We start from the raw sequence: 26,991 nt of genomic DNA on the forward strand, positions 1-26,991 counted from the left end.
AAAAATGTCCACCTAATGCGTATTCCCTTGTAACATATTTATTACGTGTTTAAATTTTTTTTTTAAATTATTTATTGTTTATTATTATCGAATGTTAATTTGGTTCTACCAACATTTTTGAAAATAAAAGCAGCATCTTGAGTTAAATATGGATGGGCATAAAAAGTACACCCTTGGCAAAACTTGTTACTAACGGTTTCTATATAATTTCTCGTTGGTAGGAAGATAATTCATATAATTATCGATGTATAATTACATAATCTACATAATTATCCGCCAATGAGGAGGCTGAAAGAAAGAATATGGAGAAAATCGACAAATCTGAATTACTGGCTTTTACTGGTATGTTAATTTTGATGTACATTTTAATTTTGTTGTAAGGTTTGTAAATTGTTTATATTAATATTTTTGAAGATGCTGTGTTTACTAAGCATAAGATTCTTAAGTTTAATCCATTTTTAACAACTCTCAATAAATATATTAGCTATTTTCGAGGTGGACATTTTTTACCCACCCTTGGGCGTACATGGAACCTAAAAAAGGTTGGGCGTTTAAGGGTTAAACCACTGCCAATAAAACATAAACACACACACGCCTATTCATGACGAATGTTGGCGATCACAATGACAATATTTTATCTTATCTACAGCATCGCAGAAAAGCTACACAAATGTTGTGTTAAACCAGGTTCTGAGACTCTTCAACCAGGATGTTCTTCTTCTTCCTGGATCTCGCTTTCCAAATATTTTTCCATACAGGATAGCTTGTAAGAGGGCATATCTGGATTCATTTCGCATAATGTATCCGAAGTATTGTAACTTTCAAGACTTTATGGTGCCCAGTTTCTCGGTTTTCTTCATTCTTCTGAGGACATCCTCATTTGTACTTGGTCAATCCACGGGATTTTAAGTAAATATTCTCTTGAAGAAGGCCCCCATTCGGTTGAAGATGTATCTAGCTTTTTCTGTTGCGTCCTCTTGTCTCTTGGTTGTTGGTCCATTCTTCATTTATTACGGTGCCGAGGTAGTTGTAGTACGTCGGTTTTTCTACAGGGGTTTTAGCCCGATCAGGGAACACAAAATTTTACGAAAACCTCCAAAAAATAAAGGAAGGATGAAAATTTGGGAATAGGTAGTTGAAATTGTCTATTATTATGTAAGAAAAAGTTTACAATTCTACATCCCCTCCATTTTACAAAAATTAGGAAATACGGGGTGAAAAATATTTTCTCGGGGAGTGAAAAAATATACGTTCAAAATAAGTCCGAAGTTGTATAAAATAACTGATTCTAAGTAACTTTTGTTCTCTAGAGTTTTTTCACTAGATTAATAGTTTTCGAGTTATTTGCGAGTGAATATGTTCATTTTTAACAAAAAAAAACATGTTTGGGACGGTTTTTTGCAGATAACTCAAAAAGTAAGTATTTTAGCGAAAAAAATATTCTAAGCAAAAATATGGCCTATAACAAACTGAAAAAAATGGTGTATGAATGAGGTCTGTAGACTCAGTAGAAGCAGAGTTGTAGCCAATGAAAAGTAGGTTCTTCTTCGTTAAATTCCTAATCGAATATTTCAACTTGAAATAACCCAAAAACTGAGCTGTTTTCGGAGAAAAGTCATTACAATATTTTTAAAGTGTTTAAAAAAAGGTTTATTCTTGTTTTTTTTTAAAAACTTCTAACATTAAAAGTAAGTGAGTTACGCTCAAAATATTGCTGATCTTTTTTATTTTTTGCTAAAAAAATCTCGAAAATCACCCCCTAATTAGCTTCTTAAATAAAATTAATCGTTACCGCTACACAAGTTATTTTACTTCTGTATTGTTTAGATTATTATCTATAAGTTTCATTGATTCAAAGTGCTCCTTTTTGCAAAAAAAACTGGGTTTAAAATAAAACATTTTTTTTTAATTTTGAAAGAAGTGGAATTTTTTATGGAATTAACTTAAAAATTATAATAACAAAAATCTCAAAGAGTAATAAAATGTTCGTTTTGCTTTTCTGAATATTTTTATTTTATTTTTTTTTTTGTTTTCTTGTAGACAAAAATTGGTTATGCTATGGCTGTTCAAAATTTGCCTAAACTCGTGATTAGTTACTCGTTCAAGCCATTTTAACTACAGCTTTTTCAAAAATAAACACTTTGAAAAGATGAAACTTGCAGATCATATAAATAATAGATAAGCAAAGTAACTTGTCAAGTGGTAACGATAAAAATTATTCGTGATGCTAATTAAGGGGTGATTTTCGCGATTTTTTTTTACCAAAAAATAAAAGGGACCAACAATATTTTGAGCGTAACTCACTTACTTTTAATGTTAGAAGTTTTTTTTTTAAACAAAAATGAACCTTTTTTAAACACTTTAAAAAAGTCGAAATGAATTTTCCCCGAAAAGTGCTTCTTTTTTGGTTTATTTCACATTGAAATATTCGATTTGGAATTTGACGAAGAAGAACCTACTTTTCATTAGCTACAACTCTGCTTCTACTGGGTCTACAGACCTCATGTATACAACACCATTTCTTTCAATTTTTTATAAGCTATATTTTTGCTAAGATTATTTTTTTCGATAAAATACTTACTTTTTGAGTTATCTCCGAAAAACCGTCCAAAAACATGTTTATTTTTTTGTTAAAAATGAACATATTCATTCGCAAAATAACTCGAAAAGTACCTATTGACTTAGCGAAAAAACTATATAGAGCAAAAGTTGTTTAGAATTGGTCATTGTATCCAATTCCGGTCTTATTTTGAATATATTTTTCACCTTTGAGAGGGGGTATTCCCCTCCATTTTTGTGAAATAGAGGGGATGTAGAATTGTAAACTTTCTCTTATATAATAATAGACAATTTCAACTATCTATTCCCAAATTTTCATCCTTCCTTTATTTTTTTTTTGGTCAGATTATTCTTTGATTGGGCTATTTAGTATTGGAATTGAGTAGTACTGGGGTGGATTCAGGCGAAAATAACAATAGATAATCAAGTGTTAACTCCAAATTACTGTTGTTGGTCCACAATACTTACGAAAACTATTAAGATCACATTTATTGTAATCATAAAATGTATTTATGGTATGGTATTTGATTTTAAACAAGCCTCTCATACTTATACAATTATACATGACATGAAAAATGTACGATGCAGTGAGATCGTTTTAGAACATTGAAAAACCTTCAAAATTCCGATTTTTGAAAGTTAAAAAGGTAATTTGTTGCTACGCAAACTGCAAAATAAATGAAAATCGTTATTTGTTAATAACTTTTACTAAAACTTCCTTAGAACTTTAGTGTTTCGTCCAAAGTTGGGTATTGGGGTACTTAACAAACCCTCAAAATTTGAAACCTATACATTAATTAGTTTACGAGTTATTCTATTTGTTTATCCCAGAGACCTTTATTTTGCAATAACATAAGACAGAAAATAATGAAGATAGGGCAATTCTACGTAAGCCAAATGAAAGTAGAACACTGATGCTATCAAAATGTACTAAGAAAAGCTAAAAAAATTATTTAATATAGTCAAAAATAATAATGCCAAATTTTTAAAGTTTTGTAGTTTATAAACGTTTAGAATAACTTTAAAAATATTGTCCGTAGAAAAAATTCCTTTGCATATTAGAAAATCTGGTATTTTGTACGAATTTTACAAAAGTAGTTTAATTGGTGACTAGTCGTGGTAAGTGAAGGGGGAGCTGGGAGCCGACAAATGCAAGAGTTCAAAAACTAAAAAAGGCAACTTAAAACTACCTACTATCATTTTCTATATCTCGGGATCTACTGAATATATTTTGATCGTTCTTTTTTTAATTCGTATGTATTTTTTCTATATATTACAAATATGCAATTTGTCTAGACATTTATTAATTAAAAAACAGTCTTATTTATTAAAACAATTTTTTAAAAAATATGATCATTAATGATACTATGATTAAAAAGTAGATTTTTGTAAAAAAAATATTTTTTCAAGAATTGTTTTAACAAATTAGACTGTTTGTTAATTAATTTTATAAACAAATTGCATATTTGTAATGTACGTAGAAATTACATACAAATAAAACAAGAAAGATCAAAATCCATCCAGTTGATCCGGAGATGCAGAAAATTGTATTAGTTTGAAATTGCTTTTTCGGTATTTTAACTCGGTGGATTTGTAGGTTCCCCCTAGTAATCGTTTGAACTACATTTTAGAAAAATCGCAGAGGGTGCTGTGAAGGTACAATGTTTGTGCAAATTTTTTAAGAAAAAATACAAATCCCGTTCTTTAAAATGGCATTAATGAGATTCCTTAATTATTATAAACAAATTAGCTGTGAATTAAAAATAACACATGGCTAACTTTCTCCCAAATGAACCCAGGCTAAATTTTTTTATTTAAAAATTCATCTTAAAATACTAGCTTTTCAAATAGCTAAAAAGATTGTTTCTACGGACGACATTTTTAAAGTTATTCTAAATGTTTATAAACTACAAAATTTCAAAAATTTTGCATTAGGATTTTTGACTATATTAATTATTTTTTTTATCTTTTTTTAATACATTTTGATACTACATATCGCTCTTCTACTTTCATTTGGCATACTCAGAATTGCCCTATCTTCATTATTTTGTGTCTTATGTTATTACAAAATAAAAGTCTCTAGGATAAACAAATATAATAACTAATAAATGAATCGGTCTCAAATTTTGAGGTTTTGTTAAGTACCCCAATTTTGGTGAAACACTAAAGTTCTAAGGTAGTCTTAGTAAAAGTTATTAACAAATAACGATTTTCACTTATTTTGCAGTTTGCGCAGCAACAAATTAACTTTTTAACTTTCAAAAATCGGCATTTTGAAGGTTTTCAATGTTCTAACAAATTAAATTTTGTAATTTTATGTCAACTACATATTTATCTTTTGAATGGGGTGCAAAAAATCGAAAAAATCGCGATTTTTGCACTAAATTGTTAATAATTAAAAAACGGACGTGAACTCTAGGCAGGAAAGAGGTAGGTTTTCTTCCTTTAGGTCTACAATAACTAAAAAAGTGGTCAGCTACCTGGATCTTTGAGTGTCCCGAGAAAATCCTTATTTCTCTGGACTATTACAGATAGGTACCTACCAGTGATGTAGGAGGGAGATGATGTGGCATACGGCATGATACTATAAATAACAAGATAATATATTGCACATCCGGAAGTCGTGACGTAACTGGAGACCGGCAAGTTCGTAATAGTTCGTAATGATTCGTAATGTCCGATTACTTTGATCTGTTCGCGCTTGTATTTTATATTTTATCTTTGACAGTTATTTTGACTGGAATCTCGACACTAAATTCTATTCGAATACATTGAAGTTTAATGTTATTTTGCTAATTGAATAATTTCGTCACATAATGCATACAAATCCCATTTAACTTTAACAAGAATTCAAATTCAACTTCCGGTCTCCAGTTACGTAATCAATGCGCGAACTCGGACGTATTTGAGCTACGGGAAAATACTATCTCTTTATTTATAGTATCATGGCATACGGTGAAGTAGATGGGCTCGGTTTCACTGGCAAAAACGCACCATCCAATATGGAGGAGCAACTCTTTGGTAGTATATTCTGCTCTATATAAAATATATAATTATAAAATTATATTATATAAATATCTAAATATGTAATTAATAATTTTAATAACTAATTAATAACATATTTCCATATATAACGTATAAGAACCTGCCCATCGCCATATTGGGTATGGTATAGCACAAGTGTCAAATCAAGTGATCCCATTTAGTAAATACAAAATCCTCCTTTATGTCGTATCCACTCTCTCCCATATCACTGGTACCTACAAAGGAATCCATTTACACATATTTTGGATGAATTACCTATGACTTATCTTTTAAAGTGTTAAGAACTTCCTGTAGCAAAATTTGCTAAATCCGAAATGTTCATACTATAAAGATTTTTCGGTAACCGTAGTACGTGATGAAAGAATAGGAAATAGGAAAAGAATAGGAAATTGTAACAAAGCACAATTATCTTCACGTTGAAATTTATATTGTAGAAAATATTTTTTGGACACGTAGAACGACTTCAGAAAATATTTTATTATTTTTTAAATATATGTTATCGTGCCTGCTCAAAAATCTTCAGGCTTATATTCTTGTAATAGTTACTCTGCTGTTATATACTCCATAAGCTTATATGCAACTGTTTAATTTGTTACAGATTAGCTTATTGCTGTTAATCTTTTTAAATATTTATTATATACAGTGCGGTGGAATAAGTGTTGCCCCCCCCCCTATTAACTTGTTTATTTTAAGTATATAAGCAAAACGCTCGGACGGGTCGATTTTTAAACTAACCATAGTATATTATAGCCATAACTTTGATTTTTTTTTAATGAGAAAGTACATCATGTGACACCTCATTTAAAAGCTCTTAAAATACTGATTTCAAAAATGTATAATACTTTAATCCTGTTTGAGAGCGTAGGCGCAAAATTTTGGTCGAACTCTTTTTAAACGCATTTATTTTTTTCGAATTCTGAGAAAACTTATAAGTATTTTTGAAAAGTTTAAACGCAGAATCAAAGATTAGATCATTACCGAGGGCTGACAGTTCCTTAGAATAAACCAAAAGTTTCTTTTGAATGATAGATTTGAAGTTAAAAACCACACTAAATTTTCTCTTTTTTTTCACCACTGTGACTTATTAAAATAAACATTGTAGGAGTTCTCAGGGACTTTGGACCATCGAGAATACTGTAACATTTCATTCTGCGTTTAAATTTTTCAAAAATATTTATTAGTTTTTTCAGGATTCGAAAAAAATGATTGCATTTAGAAAGAATTCGACCGAAATTTTGCGCCTACGCTCTCAAACTGGATTAAAGTATTATACATTTTTGAAATCAGTATTTTAAGAGCTTTTAAATGAGGTGTCACATGATGTACTTTCCCATTTAAAAAAATCAAAGTTATGCCTGTCACCTGAAGAGGGATCGCGTAAAGTTCGAAACGTTGATGCTATAATATACTATGGTTAGTTTAAAAATCGACCTGTCCGAGAGTTTTGCTTATATTCTTAAAATAAACAAGTTAATAGGGGGGGGGGCAACACTTATTCCACCGCACTGTACAATTATCGAGAGAAATTTAGATGATGTGCTTATTTTTATTAGAAAATTAATAGATACAGTAAAACCTCCATTAACCGAAACCTTTTTATCCGAAACATCGTTTAACCGTAATGGCTGACAGTTTCAATAATTTCGTCAATAGAAAGTGAATTTAAAAAAAAAAAGCAATAAAATTAAGGAAAATGAACAGGTTTTAAGTGTTTATTTAAAGAAATTTTATATTTTCTTTTGTGTTTTCCTTTTTTGACAACGATATTTTGCAGCTATATCTCTCTCCAATACTATGTAATTATTTTGATACACGAAGACTACAAAAAACGATGTTATTTTTAACCGAAATTTTTGTTATCCGAAACGGCATACCCCCCAATTATTTTGGTTAACGGAGGTTTTACTGTACATCCTATTTAGAATACGGTTCGACAAATTCTGCAATTCATAAAAAATTAAAAATACGAAACAAATTCTCAGCTTCAAGAATCAAAATGACACTATACAAACAATTACAAAAAAGTTTAGACTGTTAGAGGCCTAAAAATCAACAGAAAATAAAATAAAAATGTATTCACATTAGTTCAAAGAAAACTGAAAAAACCCAAAACAACTAACAAGAATGAGAAAAATGACTTACAGCAATAAGGGAAGAACCACTGAATACCTTTAAACGAAAAAGAGGAGCATATTTGAAAAAAAAATGAGCAGGTCAATGGATGAACCAATAAGTACAAAAATTGTTAAAAAGTCATAATATAATTAATAAAAGGAAAGGTTGGAAATACGAATATTAAAACTAAAGAAGACTCATCAAAAGCGATAACGCACTGAATATTATTAGATGAACAAATATAGAAGATACGATAGAGAGAGAACAGCTGGATCTGGAAGATGATGAAATAGAAAAAGAAAAATAAAGTGAACGGTAGTACAGCATACAGAAAATCAGATAAGAGATTATTAAAAAATTAGTATAGTCCCATCTCATAAATAAAGAAGATTATCAAGAGAAAACAATGACAGCTTTCCCGGCGTATAACTTGTATGATGATAAAATGATAATATTATGATGATGACTAGAGTCCGGATTTGTAAGCATAATGCTTATGGTAAATAATACAAGCAGGACTATTTTCTTTTTAAATATGAACGAAATATGCAAAAATAAGTCATTTTGACAGCCCTTTTTTTTAATTATTATGCTTTTTTTAATTATTGTGTTTATTTGGTGCTTTTTTAAATACTATTATCATTTTTTGCATTTGCGAACAGCAGAAATTTAATTTTGATCTATGTAGTGCAATTGTGGACTTTGATCTCCCATTAAATAAATTGCAAAATGAAAGTTTTAAATCATTTTTAGAAAAGTACCTACTATCGAAGACATGTGCCGGATGAAAGTACTCTGCGAAAAAATATGTTAATTGCATTTACAATAAAACCAGAAAAAAGTAAAAACACTAGTGGGAAACAATTACACCTGGTTTGCTGTGGACGAGACTACGTATATTTGTGGAAGATACGTCGCTAATTTAATCATAGCCGTACTTCACGAAGAAATCTTGACGAAGGGTTATTTAGTGTGCTCAAAAGAACTAGAAGCAACAAATAACAATATAGTTCCAAGATTCGTAAATGACGTTTTAACAAATTGTTATCTTCCCGAGGCTGTGCCCACCAACAAAATGGTATGCTCTTCGACGCTGCACCATATATGATCAAAACAGCATCAAATCTTAAAGTGTTTTATCCAAATCTAGTTCACTGTACGTGTCTAGCACACGGCCTGAATCGTGTTGCTGAGACTATACGGCTGCAATTTCCACTTGTTAATGAGTTGATAAAAAATGGAAAAAATCCATTAAAGCTCCTTTAAGGGTACAACTTTTTAGAGACAGTTTCCCTAACACTCCATTACCATCGGAACCAGTGTTAACTCGGTGGGGTAGATGGTTAGATGTAGCTTATATTATTAGAAATATTCGCCGAATATTTCGAAAATTTTAAAAGCTTCGTATTGGAACTTTAAAAAGAGACTACTAGCAAATCGATAAAATATTGTCAGACAGGATGTTTTAGGTGAAACATAATTACAAAACAAATTTGCTTTTATTAAAAGCAACTTTTGTTCTGTGAATGAAACAATAAAATATTTGGAGAAACAGCAAATGTCATTAGTTGAGTCGATCTAAAAAATAAACAGTTTTGAAAAAAAGATGGAAGGTATCCCTGGAAAAATTGGTCAGATAATATTAACAAAATTCAAAGATGTATTAACAAAAAACGAAGGATTTCAAAAGATGAAGAAAATATTTTCAGTTTTAAATTGAGAACACGTTGAAGATATAAATATGGATCCGGCAGTAGTGGCAAAGTATAAGTATGCAACGATAACCAGTGTGGACGTTGAAAGAAGCTTTTAGATATACAAAAATGTTCTGAGTGATAGGTGCCGAAGTTTTACGATGGAACATTTAAATGAGTAATTAGTTATTTCATGCTTTAAACAAAAATGATATATTTTCCTTCATCTAAAGCGTGTCGATAAAAATTAGGTTACAGCATTCTTGTCTGTTATCTATTGTTTTTTGTATTTTCCTATTTTATTATTAAATTTATAATAGGTCTTTAGTAGTTCTTAAGCTAAGCCTAGAGATAATTATATATATTTTCTTAAAAAAATGGTTTGTCAAAATTTATATGCTTATTTTTATGCTTTTTTTGTATAATAAAATGCTTTTTTTCGTAAAATTGTTATGCTTTTTAAGAGCTTTTTTTGCGATTCTTTATGCTTTTATATCTGAACTCTAATGATGACAACTACATTATCAGGAGGCTTAAAAAAAGCTAAAACTTAGGCGGTGGTCTCCAATACACGCTGTACGCAGCCTACGGCGTCTATTGGAGACAACCGACTAAGTCGGTGGTCACTTCAATTTACCCCGTAATTTGAATTTGTTTTAGAATTACTCATTTTTAACTATTTTCGGTTTTAAGATACTTAGTTTTTGTCCTTCAAATTGTCCCAATACCGAATGAGAACAAATGCTGAGGTCAAGCAGATGTATAGGTCGAGTGACGCAGTCCAAGAAATAATTAAATCCCAACGTCTAAGATGGTCCATGAAGACCATGTCCATAGACTCCCTAATAACCGCCTTGCCAAGTTAGTCTGGGAGGAAGGCCCCACAAGAAGCAGGCCCTTAGGACGCCCACGAATGTGATGGAGAGACAATATATGGTCAGATTTAAGAACAACGGGGCTGCCCACGGACCCAAATATCATGGAAGACCGTTCTAGATGGAAGTGAGTTATTGTGCAGTCAGCCAAGAGCCACCCCGGGTTTTCGTACTACGAAAAGAAAAAGTTATAAAACTCAGCAATATTTTTGCATGAATTATATTATACTAGACAAAATAGTTTGGATGGATGAAATTATTAATAACACAGACCCTATTAGTAAAAGATTGAAGAGTTGAGAGTATTCCCCAATTTTAACGATTATCACATATATCCCTATTACGTGCTATTGCTATTATAACACAATATGTATACCGGGTGGTGAATCGTAAAACGGGCCATAGGAAACTCAATGTATAATTCTAAACTGTTGAATTCCTGCTTCCCTAATTATTTTATATCAAAAGTCATGAGTGAATATTAGTAGAGAATTGAAACCTGTATTAAAATCAAAAGTTAAAATTGTTCTACGATTTAAACGCATTCCAAAACTTTGAAAAATATAATACATTTGCCACAGAAGGTATGTGTGTAAAAGTTAAGGCCACACGTTACTATTTTTAACTGACAGTGCTCATATCCCACCACTGACTGAATAAAAAATCTTTATTATTAATACCTACTTTCTCCGCAACTGAGGGTGTCTTATCAAATGTATTGTTTTTAAACAATAAATGATAAAATAAAAATATTGACAGTTCAAAAATGTGAAAATAATAACTTCAGTGTGACACATTATTGCACTGTGTGTGGCCTAATTTTTTAGCTGAAAAACTAAAAAGTGTATTACATTTTTACAAAATTTTGGAATATGTTTAATTCGTAGAACAATTTTAACAGTTGTTACAGATTTCAATCCTCTACAAATAGTTTCTAATATCTTTTGATGTAAAATAATTAGGGAAGCAGGAATTCAACAATTTAGAATTTTACATTGCGTTTCCTATGGCCCGTTTTCCAATTCACCACCCGGTATATGGTAGGGGAGCCTAAGCGGGGATTTTTGCAGTAACTCGAGGGCGTCAGATTATCATATGGGAAGAACCCTGGTACCCTGTAGATGTACATCTACCATATATTGGCTCTAAACACAGGGGAGTTCGTTAAGGGGGCCGAAAAAAATCTATCCTTAGAAAAACTCGAAATAGTCAGATTAAGATAAGGTAAAACAGTGTATAGTTAAAAAATCTGACGATTTGGGCGGGACGTAAGGAAATGGGTGAGTCACAAAGTTTCACAAGAAAAAAGCGAATATTTCGCGAAATGAACGATAGATCTAAAAACTAAAAAATACGTGCTCAATATTTGTCAAAAATATATCGAACGATACCAAACACGACTGCCCACAGAGAGGGGTGGGGGGTAAATTTAAAATTTTAAATACGAATCCCGCGATATTTCGCGAAATGAATCGAAAAACTGAAAAATACACTTATTCAATATGTTTGAAAAATCTATCGAATGGCACCAAACACGACTCCTCACGGATGTGGGGTGGGGGTTACTTTAAAATTTTAAATAGGAGCCCCCATTTTTTATTGCAGATTCTGATTCTTTACGTAAAAATAAGTAACTTTTATTTGATGAAACATTTTTTCGAATTATGGATAGATGGAGCTATAATCGGAAAAAACGATTGTTGGAAATGGAAAATTAAATTAAAAATGGAAAGTCCCCACTAAAATGGAAAACTTTACTTAACTTTTTTTTGGTTTTAGAACCTACTCTTCACAACCCAATAGGTCGCCAAAGCGCTCGAGTGACTGCACATTTAGCATACTTTCCTCCCCTACTATAATATTTACCTTACTTTTAGTTATTTGCAGTTCTATAGTTGCCTCTTGCTTCAATTTCACTTCACTTTTGAAATGTATTTTTGTAGACTTATAAAGTTTTAGTAGATTATAGAATTTAGTACCTCAACATGAACACAAACCGATCAAGTCTTTCAGTATCGCCCACTATCTGTTTACCGCAATTAACGTTTTCACTACTTAATACACAACTAATAAATACACAACTATAGACAACCGACAACCGCTACTGGTCTTTGCGGCTACAAATTGAAATTTTCTAGTTAGATCATTACTTTTAAATTAAAATTTAATTTGAAGTGATTCAGATATTTTTTGAATAACCACTTAATAGATACAATTTCCGACTGTTGAATCACAACTTTATTGAATGTACGAGGACTGTTTACTTATTAGTTGTTTATTTAGTTAGGGTGATGATGATTTTATATTGATCAAAGTGGCCGATAATCCAAGAAGATCGATAATATCTTTGAATACCTACAAGGAGACAAAGGAATTGGAAATTCCAAATTGATAAAAAAATGCGTTTGGGAATTTTCCCAATGTTTCATTTTTTTTCGATTGAATATTGTATTATCGTATGTATATTATAGATACAGGGTGGCCAGAAACATAAGAGACAGTGGCTCAAGCGCTTCAAAAGAAAGCCTAAGGCTATAGTTGAGTTTTAATTTCGATATTTAATATACGCTAGAATATTCCACAGGGTGTTTGAGGAAAACACCCTGTGGTGGGACTTTGAGGAAAACTCTTGGAGGAAAACTCCAAGTTTGAGGAAAAAACACACTATCATTGTTACACCCGGTATACAATGACACTTACCTGTTTAGCAATAATATTATTACGTCAATTTTCTTGAAGAATAAAGCTATAATATACTAAAAAAAATCACTCAAATCGAACAACAGGTTTAGGAAATACGAGACATCAAAAATGTCCCATTTTTAAGGTGGAGCGTTAATTTTTATTTTTAGAGTATTATGCACATAGTGTCGATTGGTACTTTTTTAATTAATAATTAGTTATATGATTGTAATGGTATTTATTAAATTATATTGCAATGTTTATGGTGTATAATACACAGGTTTATCTACATTCAATTACAATATATTTTTTCTATGGATGCTATACAATGTGCAACTTCTCTCACTACTTACATACATTCAAAACAAACAATTTCTCAGGCTGTGAGAAAAGTCGGCCATAGCAGTGAGAAATATTTTCTCTCACGGGTTCCATACTTAGAATCGCGATTTCCATGGTAACATGCACAATACAAACACAATTAATGTTGTCAAATAAAATGTGCTGAAGCAAAACTTACCAGGAATTACCTTTCAAAACTGTTCGAAAATAACTGTTAATTAGAATTTTAAATAAATAACGTAAGTATATAAATTTATGAATATTAAATACATGTATATGTATTTTATTTCAATTTATGCATATAATATACCTAAAAGCACCTAAATTATTTAATTTTGGCGTTTGAACTCTTGACAAAACCGCATCCATAGAAAAATTACAGTGTACAATCATCATCATTCTCTTTGCCTTATCCCTATGCGGGGTCGGCTTCCCTAATTGCATTTCTCCACACAATTCTATCTTGGGTCATATCAATGTTAATCCCCTTTACCAACATGTCCTGCCTTATCGTCTCCCCCAGGTCTTCTTTGGTCTTCCTCTCCCACTCCTTCCAGGAATTTGCACTTCAGCTATGTTGAATATGACCAAACCATCTTAACCTATGCTCTCTCATTTTGGCATCAATTGGTGCCACACCTAGACTTCCCCTAATATACTCATTTCTAATTTTATCCTTCTTTGTCACTCCACTCATCCATCTAAGCATTCTCATTTCCGCCACATGCACTCGTTGTTCCTCTTTCTTTTTCACTGCCCAACATTCAGTTCCGTACATCATAGCCGGTCTTATGGCTGTTTTATAGAATTTTCCCTTCAGCTTCATTGGAATTTTTTTGTCACACAACACACCAATCGCTTCTTTCCACTTCATCCATCCAGCCCTAATTCTACTGCATGCATCTCCATCTAATTCTCCATTACTCTGTAATACCGATCCCAGGTACTTAAAACTATTGCTTGTTACAATCAGTTCACCATCCAAAGATACCATTTTATTTGTAGTACCTCCATCTTTAAATGAACACTCCAAATACTCTGTTTTTGTTCTATTAAGTTTTAACCCTTTTTCCTCCAGAACTTGCCTCCACTGATCCAGTTTTTGTTCTGTCTCTTTCACTATTTCCTACTAACACATCATCAGCATACATTAAGCACCATGGAATGTTACCCTGTAGTTTCGCTGTTATCTGGTCCAAAACTAATGAGAATAAATACGGACTAAGCATTGAGCCTTGGTGCAATCCTACTTTTACATGAAATTTATCAGTCTCTCCCACACCTGTCCTTACACTAGTCGTTACTCCCTCATACATATCCCTCACAATCTTTACATATTCACCAGGGATTCCTTTCCTATTGAGTGCCCACCACAGAATCTCTCGAGGAACTCTATCATATGCTTTCTCAAGATCAATGAATACCATATGAGCGTTTGTTTTTTTACTCCTGTATTTTTCCATCAACTGCCTTATAATGAAAATTGCATCTGTTGTTGATCTGCCCTGCATAAAGCCAAATTGATTCTCGGATATTTCGGTCTCTTCACGTATCCGTCTATCAATTACTCTTTCCCATATTTTCATGGTGTGGCTAAGCAGTTTTATAGCCCTGTAGTTTGTACATTGTTGTATATCTCCCTGGTTTTTGTAAACAGGTACTAGTATACTGCTTCTCCGTTCGTCTGGCATTTGTCCAACTTCCATAATTCTATTAAATAAACCTGCTAGCCACCTTGTTCCTCTCTCTCCCAATGCTCCCCATACTTTCCCAGGAATATCACCTGGTCCTATCGCTTTTCCTTTCTTTATTTTTTGAAGCGCTTGAGCCACTTCCTCGTTTGTTATTTTTGTGACCATTGCTGCTACTGTCTCCGTTGACTCTACAGGCTGTCTGTCAAATTCTTCATTTAATAAGCTGTCAAAGTACTTTCTCCATCTCTTTTTGACATCATTTTCGTGAACTAGTATTTTATTATTTTCATCTCGGATACATTTAATCTGATTAAAATATTTTGCTTTCTTTGCTCTCTGTTTGGCTATTTTATATATCTTCGTTTCGCCTTCCCTGGTACCTATCAAGTTGATCGTATAGGTTTGAATACGCTTCTGCTTTGGCTTTTGCTACTGCTACTTCCGCTTCCTTTTTCGCAACCATATAGTTTTGAAGATCTGTGTCGGATTTGGTTCCTTGCCACTTTTTATATATTTTCCCTTCTCTTTTATTTTTCCTTGTACTTCGTTTGACCACCATCAAGTCTCTTTATCCTCAAACTTTTTTCCTGACGTTTTCCCAAGTATTTCAATAGCAGTCTCTCTAATACTACTGGCCATTTTTCTCCAAATTGTATTAGGGCTTCCTTTCATGTTCCTACATATGTTTTCTACTATTCTTCTCCTGAATAGACCTTTTTTCTCATCTTTTAGCATCCACCACTTGATTTTTTGTGATCCTCTCCGATATTTTTGTTTAGTTTCGCTTTTTACTTCAACGTCCAGAACAAGCAGCTTATGCTGTTGGCTTACTGTCTCGCTAACTATTACCTTGCAGTCCATGCATTCACGTATGTCTTCTATCCTTATCAGGAAGTAGTCTATTTGGGATTGAGGTTGTCCACTTTTGTAGGTAATAAGTTGAGTTTCTCTCTTTTTAAAGAATATGTTAACAATCGCCATATCCAATGTTGTTGCTAATGCAAGCATGTCATCTCCAGCTTCATTTCTAGTTCCAAAGCCTAATCCCCACGTATTGATTCGTATCCTGCCTTGGCTCAATGCCCACATGTGATTTCAATGCCCACATGTGCATTGAAATCACCTCCTATTATAACTTTCTCCTCTGACGGAATATCACTCAGGACGTCTCTTAATTGGTCATAGAAAGCTCTTCTTTCATTTTCACCCAGACCTGTTTGAGGAGCATACACACACACACACACACAACATTCAATACCTCTTTATCAATTACAAATTTCACTGACATCATTCTATCACTCGTTCTTACCAACTTCCACTACGTTATCTTTCATTTCGCTATCAGCAATTATACCAACTCCATTTCTAGTGTTACTACTCCCTGCATACCAAAATTTGTAACCTTCACCTAGTTCTTTCGCCCTTTGTCCTTTCCACCTAGTGTCTTGAATACAAGCAATTTGAAATCTCCTTCGCTTGAGCACATCCACTAACTCCAGACTCTTACCTGTAAGACTACCAAGATTCCACGACCCTATCCTGATTTTTCTAACCTGCAATGGTGTTACCCTGAGATAGTCCTCACCCGGAGATACGAACGGAGGCTCATTTTACTTCCGGCATATTTTACCTCAGGAGATGCCATGATTTCAGTATAAGTTTTTATATAATTGGAAAGGGTCTTTTCATTATTACGACATGAAAAGTTTTTGTTTGAATATTCGATGCCTGAATGCCTTTTCTATCAGCACCATATCCTGCCCTGCACGTGTAGCCAATACACCACCAATGCAACCAAAGTGCAGTATTACCCCACACTCGCCTGCATTTTTCTGTATAGGCCAGGATCCCTACTGTAAGGACTGCCCTATAAGCCAATGTATTGTTGCCCGTATCCCGCCACTAGGAAGCACGTACTTTATTCGGGATACCGAAAAACAGTGTACAACACATGAGAAAATGACATATTGCTCCCTCGCTTGATTTGCGGCACGAGCCGAGGCACGAGGCGAGAAATATATCTTTTTTCTCACTTGTACAATATATTATGTACTATTGTGAGTCAGAGCTACTTTCAGGTTGGGAACTACTTATCAAATATTTTTTTATTTTTGCGCTTATTTTGTTTCATCATAAATGCAACATAATTAAATCTTAAATAATAAGACCTGACGGTGTTCGTGTACTGTATTCCATACTATACATTCATAAAAGTTTCTTTTGGATAGTGTTTTGCAATTAGAACAAAATATTTATAGTGTTTCCAAAATCTTGTTAAAACCATATTAGTCCATTCTTTCACGGTTCTTGCTCTAAATTTTAAAGAACCGCTTGGATTGACATGAAATTTGGCATGCGTATAGCTTACATGTCAAAGAAAAGAAGTGATATTGTGCCGATGTGTGCTTTTGCCCTGGGGGTGACTTTCACCCCCTCTTGGGGTGAAAAAATATATGTCTAAAATAAGTCCGGAAATGGGTAAACTGACTAATTTTAAGTAACTTTTGTTCTATAGAGCTTTTTCGCCAAGTCAACATTTTTCGAGTTATTTGCGAGTGAATATGTTCATTTTTCAACAAAATAACCACATTTTTAGACGGTTTTTCGCAAATAACTCAAAAAGTAAGTATGTTGTCGAAAAAACGTTCCTAACAAAAATATAGCCCATAAAAAAGTAAAAAAAAATGTTGTACGCGTTAGGTCTCTGGATCTCGTAGAACCAGAGTTATAGCCAATGAAAAATATATTCATATTCACCAAATTTCAAATAGAATATTTCGACGTGAAATATCCAAAAAATTAAGCAATTTTTGGGGAAAACCCATTATAACTTTTTTAAAGTGTTTAAAGAAAGCTTTATTTCTGTTTTTACAAAAAGTTTCTAACATTAAATTTAAGCAAGTTACGTTCAAAACAAAGATGGTCCCTTTTGGTTTTGCAAAAAAAAATCGGGAAGACCACCCCCTAATTAGCAACTTAAATGAAATTAATCGTTACCGCTCCACAAATTATTTTACTTATGTTGTGTTTATATGATCTGTAAGTTTCATCGATTCAAAGTGCTTATTTTTGAAAAAATTTGGTTTCAAAGTAAAATTTTTAAAAATTTAAATTTTGAAAAATATGCTTTTTTTCAAAATAACTTAAAAATTGTTAGAGATACCAAAAATCTCGAAAAACAAAAAAAGTCAGATTTGCTTTTCTGAATATCATGTATTTTTTTGTTTTTCTGTTAGGCAAAAATTGATCAAGATTTGGTGTTTCTACATTTGCATACATTCGTGATCAGTGACTCGTTCAACCCCTTTTAACTACAGTCCTTTCAATAATAAGGACTTTGAACCGATGAAACTTACAGATTATATAAACAATATATATACACGAGTCAAGAAACTTGTGAAGTCGTAACGATTAAGTTCATTTAAGATACTAATTATGGGGTGATTTTCTCGATTTTTTTACCAAAACCAAAAGGGACTAACTTTATTTTGAGCGTAATTTGTTTAATTTTGATGCTAAAATTTTTTTTTATAAAACAAAAATTAAGCTTTTTTTAAACACTTTAAATAAGTTGAAATGAGTTTTCCCCGAAATGTGCTTCATTTTTGGTTATTTCACGTTAAAGTATTGCATTTGGAATTTGACGAATATGAACCTATTTTTCATTAGCTATAACTCTGCTTCTACTAGGTGTAGAGACGTGATATGTACACCATTTTTTTATTCTTTACAGGCTATAATTTTGCTAAGAATGTTTTTTTGACAAACTACTTACTATTTGAGTTATTTGCGAAAAACCGTCTAAAAGCGTGGTTATTTTGTTGAAAAAATGAACATATTCACTGCCAAATAACTCGAAAAGTGTTGACTTAGTGAAAAAACTCTATAGAACAAAATTTACTTAAAATTAGCCAGTTTATCTATTTCCTGACTTTCTTTGGACGAATATTTTTCACCCCCAAGACGGGGTGAAAACCACCCCCAGGGCAAAAGCACATATCGGCACAATATTACTTTTTTGTTTGACTTGTTAGCTATGTGTATTCCAAATTTCATGTCAATCCAAGCGGTTCTTTAAAATGTAGAGGTTTTGCAATATTTTACCGTTAAAGAACGGACTAATACAGTTTCAGTCATAAAAGAATTTTCTGGTATTTTTAAGCATATACAATCATATACAGCAAGGAGCTTTACAAAATAGCATCCAGACCGTAAACTACAGTTTTGTGGTGTGTTAGCATTAATGGTAAAGCTCGACAAAAATGAGATATCTTCATAATTCCCATGAATAGACTTTCATTTAAAAGGGGAGATGTAGACGAAATTTGTACTATATAATGAGTGTGTCTGTGTGTATTAAGAAATTGCCTCCTTATTAAATAGAGTCATTGTCTTACATTCCCTCAAGTTACGCAGCCGTAAGGTTTTCTTCAATCCTGTACTTTTCCTACCCTGAATTTTCTAACCACGCATAACATGCTTCAGATATTGCAGCTTTCGTGTTTTGATGGTTTCCATTATGTCCATCCTTTTGTTAACTTTCCCAACACTTCGTTGTTTATTATATGGTCGAAATATGATATCTTCGTGATTTTTCTATACAGGATGTTTCATTAATAATTGTCCATATAGTAACTGGATAAACTTTAGCACAAAATACGACGATTCATCCTTGCCGAGATGCCAAGTTTTATTTCAAATATCCAAAAATGATTTTAGCCCATTACTTTCAATATTTTTTGTTCAAACTTTACAAACAGTTTACTCATGTTAATATACTTTAACTACTGTTAAAAGATAGTTTTCTGCTGTTACCAGAGGCGTGCTGTAGGGATATATACTTAATTTTTCCCTCTTTTCCCCTCACAATCTACGCCACTTTCGTAATAATCATTTCAGCATGTCTTTTTGATTCTTCGTTACTTTTTACGTAAATATCATCTGTTGTCTCAATGCGATAGAGTAAGTAGTTTTCAAGTTATTTAAGTTTAAAGGTAATGAATTCAATCTTCTTCTTCTTGTGGTGCTTTCTCCTTTAGTGGAGGTTAGTGACTACACTGGCAAATCTGTCTCTGTCTAATGCGGCTCTAAACGAAGATGTTGAATCAAGGCCGTTTCAGTCTCTGATATTTCTAAGCCATGAAATCTGGCGCCTACCGGGACCCCGTTTTCCTTCAATCTTACCCTGGATGATCCGTTGCGCAAGGCGGTACTTTTTGTTTCTCATTATGTGTCCCAGGTAGCTAACTTTTCTGACTTTAATGATTTTTAGCAGTTCCCTATCTGTACCTATTCTCCTCAGAACATCTTAGTTGGTGGTGTGGGTTGTCCAATGTATTTTCAAGATTCTTCTATAAAGCCAGAGTTCAAAGGCTTCTAACTTGTTCATCAGTGTTGTGTTGAGTCAGTTGAGTGTCCAGGCCTGTGGTCAATACTTTTGTATGGAACTGAGGCCTGGACACTCAACTGACTCAACACAACACTGATGAACAAGTTAGAAGCCTTTGAACTCTGGCTTTATAGAAGAATCTTGAAAATACATTGGACAACCCACACCACCAACTAAGATGTTCTGAGGAGAATAGGTACAGATAGGGAACTGCTAAAAATCATTAAAGTCAGAAAAGTTAGCTACCTGGGACACATAATGAGAAACAAAAAGTACCGCCTTGCGCAACTGATCATCCAGGGTAAGATTGAAGGAAAACGGGGTCCCGGTAGGCGCCAGATTTCATGGCTTAGAAATATCATAGCAATGCAGAAAACGACATCTAAGGCTGATATTAATGCTACTGTTACAAAATAAGCTTTTCATTTTGATAAACCCCTGTCGGGCTACCTCTATTCTCGCTCTTTATGTTTATGTATACACCGTTCTTAGGCGTCAACGCCCTTCGGTAGGGATCTATGGAGGAGTATCACCAAGCCGCAAGCCCTTATCCCTTGCCGTACCGCTCCTCCATAGGCCGATCCGACGCCAGTTTATCCAGACCAAGCCGTAGACTCTATTGAGTTTTATACTACGGCGTTGGCCTTTTATAAATTTCATGACCTAGCTGAGGCTCGAAACAGCGACAGCAGATCGCAAATCCACTAAACTTGTCGATAGACTGAGCCCCAGCCAACTGGACCGTCAAGACCGGCTTTCTTCTTTCTCGCTCTTACTTCTTGTTTATAATCAAGTTGATTGTTGAACCAGCAACCAAGATATTTGTATTGGCTTACGTATTCAAGCTGTTGGTGTTTCACATATATTGGAAGAGGTAAATTTTTGTTCCTTGATATTTTCATAACTTTGGTTTTCGCAGTATTGATCTTCATCCCCATTTTTTCACAACTCATACTTTTTCAAGTATTTTATAAAATTCCACTGTCACAGTGACAGTTGTTATATTCCTCTGATATGTCTAAAGGTGGGAAATTGTGTAATGTAATGCTAATTTATACGTTTATAAGGTTCATTTCCATCTCCACTAGTTTGATCTCTTTTTGTTTCGCAGTGTATTATGTTTTCCATCTTTTGCGCTATTTTGCCGGTTATTAGCACGCTTATCACTGTATAGTCATGTATGCTTCAGTTGTCTTCCTTGCAACCTTCAAACAGAAAAAAAACCTTGAAAAAACTGCCACGCAAACCTGAAAAATACATTAAAACTTTATTCAAGGCGTGGGGATTTCACCCAGCCATCATGGCTGAAGAGGAATAGTTGACTCAACTGTTGACTTTGTCGTTTCAGTTAAATATTTTGTACTCCTCGTATACTTTGCTAACACGACTCATTCAAGTTCATTACACGTTGTCATTTACTATCATTGAGCGGTCACCTCAAATTCCAACTAATTATTCTCCTAGTTTCATTTTCTAGAAGATATGATTAAGTTAATCTTAGTAATGCATAGGTACATAGTTTTAATGAGTAATATCGTAATTGCGAAATGAAGGCGCGTCCCTGATGTTGGCATTCATTATACATGTTCTTGCATTTATTAAAACAACTAATGCACAATAATTGCATGTAATAACAACTAATTTAAAAAGTATGGATAATAAAGTATTCTGCTATTCTTCTTCTTCTTTAGGTGCCGTCTTTAGCGAAGGTTGGCGATGGCTTCTGCAAAGTCTTCTCTATTTTGGGTTTTTCTTATTAAATTTTGCAAGTCTAATCCTGTCCAATTCTTTGATGTTGCGCAGCCAGGTAATTTGTCGTCTACCCAGTCCGCGTCTGCCTTCTACATTTTCCCTTGTACATGTATTTTCCCTTCTATAATAAGTTGAAGGAAGTTATACCTGTCGTGTATGTGTCCAGGATGAGGTGTTTTACGTTTCTTGACAATTTCTGTGAGTTCACATTCTCTATTCATACGCCTTAAAACTTCTTCATTTCTAACGCTGTCGGTCCATGGAATTTTTATCATACGCCGAAATACCCACATTTCAAAGTTCTCTAAACGTCTTAACAAGCTGACGGTTAACGTCCAAGTTTCCAAGCCGTGTAATAGTACACTATATACATAACACTTTATCATGCGGTATCGTAGGGGCAGATCAAGATTGCGGGTAGTGGGTAACTATCGCATCTCTAAGAAGGTGTTTCTTGTCTGTTCTATTCTACATTTAACCTCTTGTTCTTGGTCTAAGGTTTCATGTATCCAACATCCTAAGTACTTAACTTTTTCACTTGTTCAACGAGATTGTTGTTGACTAGTATGTTAAAATTACCATTATTTTAGTTGTTTTTACATTTACCTTAAGGCAACATAGTTCTTTTTCCCGCACTACTTTGGTTAACATAATTTGTAGTTCTTCTTTACTGCCAGCAATCAATACTGTATCATCGACTTACCTGATGTTGTTCACGATTTTTCCATTGACTTTTATTCCTCCGCTTCGTCTAGAGCTCGTGCAAAAATTTGCTCTGAGTACAAGTTGAATAATAATGGTGATAGTATACAACCTTGTCTAACTCCTCTTTGGATGTTTATGATTTCAGTATCACCCATTTCGGTTCTAACAGAGGCGTTTTCGTTCCAGTAGAGTTCACGTACCTATTGTATTAATGTCGCTTGGATCCAGGTTCTTTTTTTGCAAGCATCCTATTAGCTGATCATGTTTGACTTTGTCAAAACCCTTTTCATAGTCTATAAAGCACAAGTAGACGACTTTTTGTTAATCCCGACAATTTTGCATAGAGTTGCACAAGTTTGACTTGAATGTTTGAACTTAACTTGAGTTTGACTTAATTTCAAGTCAAACTCAAGTCAATCCTTCTGACAAATATTTCAAGTCAAGTCAAACTGGTCAATCGTACAGGTTTGAAATTTCAAACTGTTTGTCAAACTAGTTGGAAAGAGTTTGAATAATAATTTATTTAGTAGATATACTTTTTTGTCGAGATAGACATGTTAGTAGTTGCCAATTAACATAAGAAAATTAATAATACAATGAGTGCCACATAAAAGTCAAAATTTTCAATGTGTTTTATTTTAAAACTTTTAAATGTAGATATTTATTTTTTTCGAATCCTGAGAAAACTAATAAGTATTTTTGAAAAATTTAAACGCAGAATGAAAGATTGCGTTATTACCGAGGGCCGAAAGTCTCTTAGAATAAATAAAAAGTTTGTTTTGAATGAAATATTTGCAATTAATAACAACACTAAATTTTCCTTTTTATGTTCACCCCTGTAACTTATTAAAATAAACATTCTAGAAGTTTTCAGGGATGTTCGTCCCTCAGAAATAATGTAATATTTCATGCTGCGGTTAAATTTTTTTTTAATTCTTATTAGTTTTCTCATGATTTGAAAAAAATTAATACATTTAAAACACATTGAACATTTTGATAAGCGAGATGTTACGCCTATGGCCTTAAGGGTTACAATAAAATAAGACTATTTGGTTTTTCAATGGACAGCTCAAAATAAACTTATTTGGAATTTTTATGACTTTCTTTTATTAAAAAAGGCATTTATTTATCTTAGGGCCAATTCGAAAAAACATGTGATACCAAGCTGCTAGTTCACTCGAAAATATGTACCACAATACAAAAGTTAGTATTGCTGTATATTCGTTGGTATTTCTTTAAAAATCAAAACTAACCATATAGGGTTATTAGACCTGGATCCCGCGTACCAAAAAATGTTGATTAAGAGCAAGCTGAAAATTTGTTAATAGCTTAACGGTGTGTAGTCGGACAAACTTTGATGTACGGGATCACTGGAATAGGGGAAGTTTTAATTGTGAAAGAGTTTAAAAATTTGGAACGTCAGATTACGAAAACGTCCCATGTATTTTGTTGGTCAGAACATCCAATTGATTTGTTACCCTTTCATTAGACTCTCATGCAAAAAGCAGACTGCTATTACTAACCAACATGATTCCTGTCATTTGACATGTTCTTCGTGTTCCACTCATTAAAATGCCCAGTTGGTGATAAACACCAGTCTGATTTTTGCATGAGAGTTTAATGAAATGGTAAGAAATCAATTGGAAGTTCTGTTCTTCTGTTCCAGTGTTCCCATACATCAAAGTTTGTCTGACTAGACACCGTTAAGCTATTGACGAATTTTCAGCTTGCTATTAATAAACTTTTTTTGGTACGCGGGATCCGGGTCTATATGGTTTTATATCTACAATTTAAATTTTTTTCGGATACAGGCTACAAATGTTGGGTTTAAATTTAAAAAAAATAATGTATAAATAGGCATTAAGCTTTCTTAATAATTATCCTAACTGGCGCGTTTATTGGGTTTTATTTGTCTGTCTCCGGTTTATATCGTATATATGTAGCGAGCGGCCGTGGAGTAACGGCATAATCGCTGGCCTCATACGCCAGTGCACGTGGGTTCGAGCCCTGCCAAAGACAAACCATTTTCATTTCCAATAATGACACGAGCCGTCTCACCATGTCTCAGAGAGCATGTAAAGCCGTCGGTCCCCCTGGGCTAGTGTACATCGGCACTAGTTACTTAAAACAGGGTTAAAGATGTAAATGACGCCGGAGCTGTCTGAAAGGATCTCCCCGGCAAAAATGCCATACGATATTATTATTATCGTATATAGCGATCGTATAATATAATATCGTGTCAGCCAATACATTTCGATATTTATTGAAATTTGTCAAAAAAAATTTTTTAGACCTTGTTGGGAGGGGGGGGGGATTTCCCCTACCCCTCCCCCACCCCGTTGATCCGCCAGTAAACAAATAAAGGCGTAGGCAGTTTCATTCAAAATTGAAAATAAACACATTGCGTAATATTCGAACTTTTCAAACTGTTTGAATTCAAGTCAAACCTAAAGATATCGAAATCAAGTCAAGTCAAACTTTTTTATACAAAAAGTTTGATTTTCAAGTCAAGTCAAGTTTGTTGAGTAAAATCAAACTAGTTTGACTTGATGCATCTCTACTTTTGCATGAGAACGATGAAACTGAACAAAGCATCTCGAGTTCTCAAACCGTTTCGATTCTGCTATTCTAGCAAATAATTAAAAAAAAAGACAAAACATAATTATTATTAAAAAGACTAAGTTTTCACTCTAATGGCATATAAAACAACATAATGCTATTCTACATCCCACCAGAATGAAAACAATGGGAACCTTCTCTGGTTACACCTCCGAGGCTTCTACAATTTGCAAGCCATACGGATGCTGAGACTAAGGAAGATGAGGGAATTCTACAATTTACAATTCACGTCCCATCTGCTCAGCGCGGTAAAGTTCCAACGAGAATGGTTCCCTTCATACTCCACACAGAGTAAATGTAAATCAAAAATGAATAACCATTTTCAATTTCGTTGCAAAACGAAAACACAGCCGAACCATATTCTAGTCCAATCAGAGAGCGCTGCAAGCACTCCTACCGGTTTCGAAACTCGGCTGACTGATTGGACTAGAATATGGTTCGGCTGTGTTTTCGTTTTGCAACGAAATTGAAAATGGTTATTCATTTTTGATTTACATTTACTCTGTGTGGAGTATGAAGGGAACCATTCTCGTTGGAACTTTACCGCGCTGAGCAGATTGGACGTGAATTGTAAATTGTAGAATTCCCTCATCTTCCTTAGTCTCAGCATCCGTATGGCTTGCAAATTGTAGAAGCCTCGGAGGTGTAACCAGAGAAGGTTCCCATTGTTTTCATTCTGGTGGGATGTAGAATATAAAATAAAATGTTGTTTTATATGCCATTAGAGTGAAAACTTAGGTATTTTTGCTAGCAGTTGCCGCTAGGGCATCTATGCCATTTCGTTCGTTGCAATCCGGGACTGCACGCTGGGGTTTGTTTTGGTTGGATCGGGGAGAGCAGCATATGTGCCTCCTGATGAGAGACTAATAAGTTTCGAAACCGGTAGGGGTGCTTGCAGCGCTCTCTGATTGGACTAGAATATGGTTCGGCTGTGCTTTCGTTTTGCAACGAAATTGAAAATGGTTATTCATTTTTGATTTATAATTATTATTGTTGTCATTTTTTTGAGAATGTCAATTTGAGCCAATGACCGTATTTAATAGTAGATAATTAAAGATGTTAATTGGTAAGTAATTAGTGAAATTTACCTATTTTCGATTTGGAAATACATGCTAGCACAATTTTTATGGTGGAAGATTACAACAATCTTAATTCTTCTTCTTCTTCTTTAAGTGCCGTGTCCCAATCGAACTTTGCATATCATCATGACTGTCTTTACTGTATCTACCAGTGCTCTGAGGAGTTCTATTAAAATACAAGTAAACCAGTCCCTTAAATTTTTCAATCATAACCCTATTCTTCTTCCCATAGTCCTTCCTCTTCTTGTCTTTCCGTGCATTATCAACGTGTTTATTATTTCGTATTCTTTGCTTATTTCTCGCAAAGTGTTCCTTGCTATTCTAATCATCCTTCTGTAGCACCACATTTTAAATGACTCTAGTTTATTTATGTGTTCCTGCTTCAACGCCCAGCTTTTGAGTCCATATTGTTAGTATCGAAATAGTCCAGTCGGGTTAGAC

The 26,991-nt window shown here is 33.5% G+C and overlaps 1 protein-coding gene across 10 annotated transcripts in view; it reads right to left on the reverse strand.

Moving 5' to 3' along the window:
* LOC114330907 (multiple inositol polyphosphate phosphatase 1-like) overlaps positions 1-26,991 on the reverse strand; it is a 266,073-nt gene that overhangs the window by 165,391 nt on the left and 73,691 nt on the right. The window contains exon 1 of one of the 10 annotated variants that reach the window (XM_050649118.1): positions 12,160-12,389. The exons of 5 other annotated variants lie outside the window; for them this stretch is intronic. The gene's annotated coding sequence lies outside the window, so the exon portion shown is untranslated. Of the gene's footprint in view, positions 1-12,154; positions 12,390-26,991 lie in introns of those variants that run through there. 4 more of the 10 variants (XM_050649123.1, XM_050649121.1, XM_028280346.2 and 1 more) reach the window with 4 other exon arrangements.

This window comes from Diabrotica virgifera, chromosome 1 (genome assembly GCF_917563875.1).
Source record: "Diabrotica virgifera virgifera chromosome 1, PGI_DIABVI_V3a".
Classification (NCBI taxonomy): domain Eukaryota; kingdom Metazoa; phylum Arthropoda; class Insecta; order Coleoptera; family Chrysomelidae; genus Diabrotica; species Diabrotica virgifera.